Here is a 9425-nt window from a genome sequence, read left to right as displayed (position 1 = left end):
CCTTATTATTTTTTTTGGACTCTTCTTCAAAGAGCTTGCCGGTGAAGATTTAAAGACAAAGCAGGAGCTTCTTCCAGTAGTTCTGAGCCTTGGCTTTGAACAAAACAAACTTAAGTTGGGCAGCTTTCCTCAACAACAAAAAAAGTTATTAATGGTCTTTGTACCAAAACTAAAACTTTATCATAAACTCAAAGCTTGGGGAAAAAAAAGAGCAAGAGAATACTGTAACAAACTTCGTACAGAGTTCGGTCTATTAATTGTTTCATGTTAGATATTCTATGTGTTTACCTCAATTGAAAAAAAAAAGAATGTTTTTGCTAGTATCAGATCTGCTGTGGAATTGGTATTGTATGTCCATGAATTCTTTTTCTCAGCACGTGTTCCTCACTAGAAGAAAATGCTGTTACCTTTAAGCTTTGTCAAATTTACATTAAAATACTTGTATGAGGACTGTGACGTTATGTTTAAAAAAGGTGTTAAGTCACAAAATGCGGTAATAAATATTTCATTTTTGATTTTTTGTTAGGCTTTTGTGTTTTTAATCATTTTGAAGAAAGGTTACAACAGTGTGAAATGTTGAAGGCACAGAAAGGTTGGTGTGTGTTTTGTTTTGTTTTGTTTTGACTACAAGTTGAGTATATTTTAAATTTAACCTACCAACAATTTTAAGGTAATCATCGACCACCTTTCAAATATATGTTCCACCTGTGAGCTCTACCAGCAGAAAACTTCTAAAGGTACAAAACTGTGTGTCTTATTAGTTAGGTTGAGAGATCACCTTCCACATGACCCTCTCCATGTAGAAGTTATAACATTCTAGAGAAGACCTATGGATGAAACGTCCCATGTTTATTCCCTATGAAAAATAGAGGAGGTATTGCTATGTCATTGTTGCTTAGACATAAAAGTACATTCATTCAGCAAAATTTGTGTCAGAGCATTTTTGTATTAAAAGATAATTCAGCTGTCTACTTTTTTCTTCAATCTTACTTTCTTAAATGCTGCTGAATAAATAGATTTAAATTCTACCTACTATGGGTAAATCATCCTAGAATTTTGAAATGTGAAAGTAAAACCAAGTAAGCATAGAATTAACATATTCTTAAATGTTTCTCTTCCTCCACCCAGTCCTCTGACACATACTTATGTTTATGCATGCATACTTATGTGATGCCTCCTTGAATCACTTTGAGGTGCTTTGTTTTGTTTTTCATAAAAAAAAATATACTTCCTTTTACCATCTACCCAAAAAGAAGCTATCTAAGTGACTGAAAGTCTGTGCCATTAACTTGCCCATATTGAAAATACAATCTATACTAAACAGCCTGAAGGATGGATTTGAAGTCAGACAATCTGGCTTCAAATCCCAATTTTGTCAGTATCTCCATAACCTTGAGCAAGTCTCTTAATCTCTGTGGAACTCAATTTCTTCATCAGTAAAATGAAGATGGGAGGTACTTCTAACTCTAAATCTATGGTTCTATAAAATAACCCCAACACAAGAAAAAATATAAAAAAAAAAAGAAATGACTCAGAAAGTTTTTACTATGAAGTTATTCACCTGAGTATTTTCCAAATATTAATATGCTAACTTTAGATATGAAATTAAAAAGTATAACCACTGATATATGCTTTAAAATGAACCATTCATTATCGATGTAAAACTGAACTTAAAAGTCAAGCATAATGCTATTGGGATTCTTTCAGTTATCCCATTCTAGAGGAGTGGGGTGATGGTGTTAAATGAGGGTTAGGGATTAGACTTGACCAGTGATTTCATTAATATAATAAATTTTTTAATAAGGAAACTTTTTCTACCAGGGCAAGTTAACACTATCTACAACTTCTATCGGCTTAGAGAGCTGACTAGTGAACTGAGAAGTAAAGTGATGTGCCCAGTATCACAGTCAGTTTGTGTCAGACTAGGAATTTGAGCCCAGGTCCCACTGGCTTCTACTTCCCAATACTCCCTCCCCATTTTCTGTGTATGTCTCCTACCTCCCCCAAACTAAATGTGTATAGATGCATTTATACTTATATATACATATATATGAAAATGTAAAGAAATTTTATAAGCATTTTGTTAAAATTAATCAGTAAACTATCAGATTATCTTTTATATTTGAAGAAGAGTCTTAGATTTAAAATGAAGAGGATGTATTCTGCCCTGTATTTCCACTTTTTATTTAACAGAAAAACAATTTTAAAAATTATTTAAAGATTTATACATTTTAACTTTAAGGTACTATCCCATTAATTAAATTTATAAATTAGAAGCCACATCTGTTAATATTTACTTGTTAATAATCTTCCATTCAATGCAGCAAATGCTTGTTTTATAGTTGAATGATGTCTAGGGAACATTTTTATAAGATTATCGTTGAAGACATTCATTTAAGTTTAGAAACCTGAGCTGTCTACCCTGCCTTTCAATAAATGAAATTTTGTCTGTACCTATAGTCTCTGAAAACATATAAAAACCCCATATCTGGTCATCCTCCCTTTAACAAATGTGAATATTCAAAGATGAGTAATAATTAGAATAAGGTTTATTAGTATTTTCAGCTAACAAAATTATTTTTATATATATGTAAATACATATATATATATATATATATTTCAACATTTGTAACCATTCATTATGGGCATCTAGAAGAAAATTCAGCCATACCAAAGTGGAGGAGTCTGCATGATTTATCTAGGGTTGATTTTTTTTTTGTCACGATTTTTTGTACCACCTTATAAGGCACTTGCTCCTATCTGAAGTTTACTATTTAGTATGGAGTGTTCCGATTTGGGTGTATTTAAGAAATACTCAGCTGTCAAAAGCAAAGAAACTGGGAATGGTGTTTTGACAGCGATATAGTGTTAAAGGAAATACTGTAGTCTGAATAAAATTGCTTATGTTCTCAAAAACAAGAGTAATATAAAAACACTTTGTTTATGTGAAAAAAACAGAAGGAAAAAAATTTTAAGGCTTCTATTTCTTTAAGAAACTCTGAGAGTTGCAAATTAGGCAAGAAAACCCATTATACAGAAAAAGATAAGAAAATTTCAGTCTGTCTTTATGCATGTCTTTCTTCTTTCCTCACCCTTCTTTTCTCTCCCCCCCCCCCCCCCCCCCGCCGGCTATCTATCAGTCTCTTCTTCCCTTCCCCCCATGCCTCTCTTTTTCTCATCATAGAAGTTCTGCTAGTAGAGAGATTCATGAGGTAGGCTTCCCCTGTCATGTTAACCCAGAGCAGATTTGGGAGGGGAAATGTGGTAAATATCTCTAGCAGCTGTCAGACTCCTGAACCTCTTTTCAAAGGGGATGAAGTAGTGTCCTCCGCAAGTTACCTATTAGGCTCACAGCCCAAGAATTTGATAAAAAAAAAAAGTATAAGGTCCTCTGCTTAAAATTCCTGAGTATGAGATGAACCTCTGTGCATATGTACATTGGGATTCTTGGAGTGACATGGGCTTTCTAACAGAAACTCTCCCAACCCTGCTACAGATGTATCTCTCTAAATAAAGAGGAGGGGGGCGGGGTCCATGGAAGAGGAGAGCAGGATGATTAATATTTTCCATTGACTATTTATTTGAGGTGGCTATTTAAGATTCGCGAGATACACACCCCTACCCCCATTTCCCCTTTCCTATACTCCCACACAAAAAGGAGTATGGAGGAGCGGAGGGAGGAAGGGTTGTAATCTTGCTTCAAAACCGCAGATAGGGACAATTTTAACAAAAACAATTACAATAGTAAACAAACGTCGCATTTTGTTCGGTCTTGTTCCTTTCAGTTTAAGCTAGGCTCGAGGATGAGTTGCAGCTGAGGTGAAATATGGATCTGATTGGGAAGGCCGGGAAGACTATGATGAGAGTAGAGACTGTTGGGGAAGTGTTTGAAGGGAGGTTTTAATATTAATAGTTTCGATGTAGAGACAGAAGGGAGATTGCGTCTACGGCTCCTCGGGGCAGACTCTCAGTGACAGCGATGATGGATGATCCGGCGCAGCCGAACAGCTCCTCCCCTTCAGCCCCAAACAGTGTCAAAGCTACTTTAGTTGAAGCTTTAGAAATAAAATAAATAAACAGCATCCACACCCCCTTTGCCTATTCGCCTCGAATCCACCTTCATTCCACCCCAACTCCTGCTTTCATACATCGATTTATGGGTCATTATAAATCAATTACTAGTCTCAATACTTTTTTTAATTTACTTAAATAAAGTAATCGTAAGATGAAAAGAAGGCTTGGTGGGGATCATCCCTCCCCCCACCCCCACCAGTGACAGAGGAATAATCTTGAAATCCATTATATCATAATTAGAGATATTGAGATCCAGTCGCTAAAGCAAAATGAGGAGCTCACTCTATTTATAATGGGGGGGAGGACCCGGGGGTCGAACAGCCCAGTTCATTTGCTGCTGTTTTTTGTTTTATTTTTGTTTTTCACTGTTTTTGTTTGTTTTTAGTGTCTTTAAATAAGGGGTTTTCAGTTTCTCGCAGTTTTCTCAGTGAATCCAGCGCGAGAAATAAATTCCTACAGTTTACCTAACCTAATTATTTAACTCCTTGGGAAAAACCTATTTGAATATGTGTCTCAGCAAACATCAGATGTTGTTGGTATTGAGGTCGCAAATGTAAAAAGGTGTGGAGGAATGTATCAGTCTGTAGGGCGAATATTCACTTTGTTGTTAGAAACTAAGAGAGGCGTTGGTGATGGGTATGAGGTTTCTTTTCATTCCTCCCTCTTTTGGATGTTTTTGTTGTTAGCATTGGTTTGAATCCGTTCTCGCCTCATTCTCCCCCCTCCCTTCCGACCCTCTTTTCTTTTCCCTCTCTTGCCCCTTTGCAGCAGTGTTAGAGGCTCTCAAGGTGTTTCTATGACTACATTGTGTATGTAGGAGGGTCAGATGTGGGGGTTGCCCGAGAGAGGGCCGTTCTTGGGTGATCATTTATCAATGTCACCCACATAATGATTCTCTCTGCAGCCTCCTATTGATGAGGATAATTACATTAGCTCGGAGTGACTGATCAATGAAAAACCACCAAACAAAAACTTCTTTACTCCTCCATAATACCAAAAACCGATACAGAAATAACACAGAAAGCCTGATTCCTTCCTTACTCCCCCATCCACCAATGAATACCTCTCCCTTCCAGCCCCCCCCCCCAAAAAAAGAGTAAGAAGATAGACCGAGGTCAGTTACATTAAAAGGAGTTGGCAGTTTTGTCCTGACCATGTTTCTCTAAATCTGTTGGTTTCATTCTTCCCTGGTAAAGTCTATCAACGGATTTGAAGTTGAGTTGCTTTAATACAGGTCTGTGATTTTCCATTCTTTTCATCTCTTCATACTTTCTCCCCCCCCTTATTTCTCTTTTTTTTGGGGGGGGGGAAGAGGGCATTTTTCTCCTTTCGGAGAAGTAAAGCAGTTGTTTAACTGTTTCACAAACTAAGGAAGAAAATTACCTTGAGTCCTCTTTGAAAACCATTTCTCTGTCAGGTTTTCTTTTGTTTTTATCACTTCATAAAGTAACTCAATTAAAAATAGGATGTCGCATCCATATAAACGGTATATTCATAAATATGACTGCATTTATACCCATAATCTTTCTCCTAAAAGTTTGTAGTTAAATTACGATTTCGCTTTTTTCCTGGAGTTAAAAAAATCAATATTTTTCTCAATTAAAGGGAATTTTAATGCTTTATTTTGTGAGTTGTTAAAGGCGCTGTAAATTTTATTATCACCTTCCGCGTTGAAGTAGATCCTGAAGAAGACTGATGCTAGGCTTTCCTGACCTCCTCCCCCTCTTCTTTTCCTCTCCCCCAGCCATTCCCAGAAAAAAGTAGATGGTTTCAAACCAAACCAGGGCAACAAAGGTGGGAAGGGGGGGGGGGGGTGGCGAGCCTAGCCAAGAGATCTTTCCATTGCCAAAGGCCATTGTCTTGTATGTTTCCACCTCTCCTGGTCCCGCCTCCTGAACGGGACAAAGTGTCCACTCTTTCTCAGAGGGACAGTGCCCTGGACTCCATCTGCTTTGACGACGACCAGAAAATGGTTTCATTGAGGAGCACCCTAGAGTTTTCCAAAGAGCCTCACCGTGTCTTTTTGCTTTTTTCCTTCCACCCCTCCCCCACCCCCACATGAATTCGAAACCGTGTGGCCGACTTTACTCAGCTACTCTGTGTATGCGTTGAGTTCTTTCGGGAATAGTCTCTAGGAGTTCTCTGAAGTGTTCAGTGTTTACAGATGTGCTTCTTTTCCCACATGTGTTGGTGACCATAAGCAATAAGCATCCATCCCGTAAACTAATTGTAGTTGTATTAATAACTCACTTCTACTGCTCTCACCTATCTAACCCAAAGCAAAGACCAAGAAAACCCACGAACAGTTCTTTTCTGGAAGACTGTGCATTTACCTACAAAACTTTTCAGATACCAGAATAGGGACTTGACAGTAAACATAGTCTAGTGAAAATCTCAATAAGAACAAGGTGGGTTGATTTGGGAACCGAAATTAAACTAAAACCTTAGGTCACATGAGGAAGTCTCATACATTGAGGGGAAGAGGGAAGGAATAAGATAGAAATAGTGGGGAAAGCTTTGGGGCCTCTTTTAACATATAAAGAATTAATTCAGTTAAGGTGCGCCAACCGATTTCCTAAACTTTAATGTCCAAAGGGGATCTTTGAGGTTACCAGAAAGGCCAAGGGTATCCTGGAAGATGTGCCCGCAGTCTTCTTTACAACTTGGTAGATACCAACTTTCAACTTGTTTGGATTGAAAGGAGTTCGAGTGAAGAATGAACGACTGGGGGAGGGGAAGAGGGGGGCAAAGGCCTGACTAGGGGTTCAGACATTTGAATGCGGTTATTTCTTAACTAGTCCGAGGAAGAGAAAAGAGCTAAGAGAAAAAGGCGCATTGGCTCACAATGCATTTTAAAGTAATTGCCTCTCCACCCGCCTTTCACCCTCTCCCTCTAAACACATAATACACTGGATAGTATATATAGGTGGGGAAAATTAATAGTTCATCTTTTCTTTTTTGACTCACCTTCATCAATACCATATTCCTTGACGCCTAGGCGTATAAAGCTCAACTGTAGGCTTAAAAGAAACTGAGCTGTGGCTTTGTTAATGTATTTGTACATGTTTTTTCCTTTCAAACCAAGTTTCTTGGTTGGGGGGAGGGGGTGCAAAGAGGAGGAGGAGGGGAGGGAGAACACAAAGACGATCTAGTTCTCACCAAGCAGGTTTCAAAATAGGAACTTAATGGAACGGGAAAGGGGACTGTGTGTGTGTGTGTGTGTGTGTGTGTGTGTGTGTGTGTGTGTGTGTGTTTCGGGGGTGGTTGAGAGTGTTGTGTTCATTACGTCATGTTTATTTGTCTGAAAAAGAGGTAATTTTGAGATTCCCCACCGCGGATTCTGGTTTCTTCACGTAGAAACATTTTCAAATTTAAATCTTTGACTAGACAAATCCTCTTCATTAATATGACATGGAGGACTGGCAGAAAAACTGAACTAAAACTCTATGGGGGGGGGTGGTAAGGGACAAGGAAACAGGGAGAGAGGGAGTCCTTTCTGATTAATAACTAGCAGGGTAATGTTGAGGGCTTTTTCTGCCCGGTTGCCTTTTTGAATTAGAGCCGATTTCTTCACACTTCAATAGTGCCTGTCTCCTTTAAAATGACTGACAGATTTGTTTCTCTTTTTTCTCTCCCTGAGACTTAATGATGTAAATTTTCTAATTAGTTAAATCACGTTGCTTAAAGGCCTAATATTTACCGTGCAAGAAGTGATCATCCTGATTGGATCTCTTGAAATATCCAGAGAAATAACGTTTGGCTTTTAGGATTGGAGTGGGGGTGGGGAAGAGTGTCTGTGTTTGTGTGTTTGTGTGTGTGTGTGTCTCTGTGTGTGTCTGTGTGTGTGTGTGTGTGTGTGTGTGTGTGTGTGTGTGTGTGTGTGTGTGGAGGGGTTTGTTATGGGAGGTAGTATAGGTTATGGGGTGGGAGGTGGGGGCTCAACTTAAAATAGAAGTTAAAGTTAAGCCTAGAGCTGCTCCCACCCCAAGTCTGCTTTTATTTTTCAATCAGCTAAGATTTAATTGGCAGCCCCCAGGCCCGACGATCTGATATTTTCTCATTAGTTTCCCATCACTAATCTTGAGTGTTAGATTGGCTTAAAGGTTGTCAACATTTGACCAATTTTATTTAAGGAAAAGAAATCACGCATTATGGCTTGAGGACGTTAGATCTGCAAATAAATCCTGCTTGGATCAGCGGAACTAACAGGCGAAAAAAATGTTGACTATTCATCGTCGTATTTAATAAGTTGCATTAATGTACATTACAAGGCAAGGGAGACAGATTATACATATATACTGTGTATATGTAGATTTAAAGAGGTTTGTTTGAGGAGGATACTCTATAAATGCCTGGTAAGTAGGTAAGGACAATAAAGTAAGATATTTTAGACTAAGTGTAAGTAACCAAGTGGGATAGCTGTGGAAGGTTTAGGAACTGCATTTTTTTAATTTTTTTTAAATCAGCTGCGTGCATTGAAAAGCCTGTATGTATTATTTTAGCTGGTTGGTTCCGTTGTCGAGAGACAACATCAGAGCGCCCCCTGCTGTTCCTCGAAGCAGAAACAGAGTCAGATGGTCATAGATTGAATTTTTTTTTTGCCTTTCCAATGCAACCTCCCTTGACTTCTTCTCCCCCTAAAAAACACACATACACCCAACCTTTTAGTAGAACCCAACAATAGGAGAATATCTCTGTCAAAGCTGACATGTAAGTGAATGCATGATGAGAAAGGAGAGGAGAGGAGAGGAGAGGAGAGGAGAGGAGAGGAGAGGAGAGGAGAGGAGAGGAGAGGAGAGGAGAGGAGAGGAGAGGAGAGGAGAGGAGAGGAGAGGAGTAGGAGAGGAGTAGGAGGGGGAGAGAGAGAGAGAGAGAGAGAGAGAGAGAGAGAGAGAGAGAGAGAGAGCGAGCTCTATTTTCCCTTGGTCTCTAAGGACTAAACTGTTAACTATTTAGTAAATGAACTCTTTCTCTAAATCTTTTTGCTTTCTGCTTATTCTTATTGTGTGCACTTATTTTTTTTGTCTTTGAGTGCTAAACTGTAGATTCAGAAACTCAGATTTCAAGGCAGTTAAAATATTATTACTATATTTCAGCTATATGTCATAGGAGAGCACAGAATCTATATAAAAATAATATTTTACATCATTGAAAAATAAAACTCCCTAAGATTATGTTCCATTTTATAAATGAGAGTGCCTGGAAAGTGGGAATCATACTATCCCTTTCTAGTTAATAGTCTTCTCTGCCCTGAAAAAAAATACCTTTTATTTACAGGGATATTTCCATTTCCAGGAAGAGAATTCTTCCAAATATAGTTCATTTCCCCCCTTTATCTTCTTCCTGTGAAT

At 38.3% G+C, this 9425-nt stretch overlaps 1 protein-coding gene across 6 annotated transcripts in view; it reads left to right on the top strand.

The window, feature by feature from the left end:
- The window catches only part of MEIS2 (Meis homeobox 2), a 219467-nt gene extending 216905 nt beyond the window's left edge, over positions 1 to 2562 (top strand). For 4 of the 6 annotated variants that reach the window (XM_074235058.1, XM_074235057.1, XM_074235062.1 and 1 more), the window contains exon 12: positions 1 to 2562. This exon is cut by the window's left edge and continues 905 nt beyond it. The gene's annotated coding sequence lies outside the window, so the exon portion shown is untranslated. The other 2 variants (XM_074235061.1, XM_074235059.1) reach the window with 1 other exon arrangement.
- The last annotated feature ends 6863 nt before the right edge of the window (positions 2563 to 9425 follow it).

The sequence above is a fragment of the Macrotis lagotis genome, chromosome 4, assembly GCF_037893015.1.
Source record: "Macrotis lagotis isolate mMagLag1 chromosome 4, bilby.v1.9.chrom.fasta, whole genome shotgun sequence".
NCBI lineage: Eukaryota > Metazoa > Chordata > Mammalia > Peramelemorphia > Peramelidae > Macrotis > Macrotis lagotis.
Note: the sequence above shows the minus strand (reverse complement) of the source record. Positions and strands in the feature narration are given on the sequence as shown.